This window comes from Eulemur rufifrons, chromosome 4 (assembly GCF_041146395.1).
Source record: "Eulemur rufifrons isolate Redbay chromosome 4, OSU_ERuf_1, whole genome shotgun sequence".
NCBI classification, from domain to species: Eukaryota; Metazoa; Chordata; class Mammalia; order Primates; family Lemuridae; genus Eulemur; species Eulemur rufifrons.
Window position 1 is genome coordinate 8,169,890 of NC_090986.1, and position 1,457 is coordinate 8,171,346.

The following is a 1,457-nucleotide window of genomic DNA, read 5'->3' on the forward strand; positions in this document are numbered from 1 at the left end:
TCCTCCTGCCTTAGCCTCCCAAAGTGCTACGATTATAGGCATGAGCCACCATGCCCAAGCAAGGTCTATTTTTTTTTATGGTGGAATTACTGACTGTATTTGTGCCTTGGAAGGCTCTATTAATATCATAGAAAAACCTGACACTCTTCAAAGATTTGTCTCCAGAGTTTCAATGATACTGAGCATGGTTTGGAGGCCTTGAATACTGAAACAGCCACAACGAAGAATATTGTCCTACAGAACTGAATAGCTCTAGACTTGCTGATAGCTGTGCAAGGAGAAACCTGTGCCCTTGAAAAACTGTGTGTTGCACGTGTGTTCCAGACAAAAAAAAGCTAAAGTTAATCTCCTTCATTTACAAAAATAATTGCAGTTGATTGACCATATGGAAGATGACTCTGGTGTTCTCCAATAAAATTATGGTTTCAGAGTTCTGCTAGTAAGCCTTTTAGAAATTGTGATTATAGGTCTTGTAATGTGTGCCTATATTTATTATTGGTGTGAGGTTTTTATAAATTTAGGAAGAAGGACCTTGAGGGTGATCACACCCTCAGGGAACATTATGGAAGAGGTGAGCATGAGAGATTATAAGAGCTTGTTGGGTGGGTAGATTATAGTGTCTCTCATCCCCCTCTGCCTTCTTTCTGTGTCTTGATTGAGAAACACAGAATGCCTTGACCACTCTGTGACCCAGCCAGATTACATTTCCCCTGCAGGCCTGGACCCAAGCCAGGGCCTTGAACGTTCGTTCCCAGGCACTGATAAAGGTGTTTAGGTTGTTGCCTACAACACTGAAAGAACTAACCCCTGGCCCTGAGCCACATTCCCCAAACCCTCATATAAGCTCCATGCCATGACCCCCTTGCTTCTGACATACCTGGATAGAGTATTCCTTGACTCGTTGTCCATGGTAAGGATACACTGAAGCCCCCTGTACAAATAAGTTGCACTAATAAATGCTTTGGACTGATCACCCTGGGTTTACTGTTTCTTTCTTTGGTATCTCAACCAACCCATCTCAAGATGATTTGGGACAATCCCTTGTGGGAACTCCCCTGCTGCTGTTTTTGGAGCAACTGCAGCTGTGGGTTCAGCTGAAACTAATCACCTAGCCCCAAACCTCCCTCTGTCCCCCACCACAAACTTCTCCCAGGGCTTCCCTGCTTGGGAACCTAATAAAATAAGGGCTTTGAAATTGCTTTGATTTTATAAGAATAATACTTACTGGTTCTAAAAATATATGAATACAAAATTAGAATGTCTTTTCTTTGAAATTAGAAAATTTATCTTAAATTTAATTACTAAGAAATAACCATTTAGTTTGCTGCATCTTTTTTCCATGTATAAAATCATTTCTAATTGTTCTATTTTTTTTAAAAATGGGCTTAAATCCACCCTAGTGTTTTGAAACCTGCTTTTTCCCTTTCACAGGATCTCACAGACTCTTTTCCACCTCA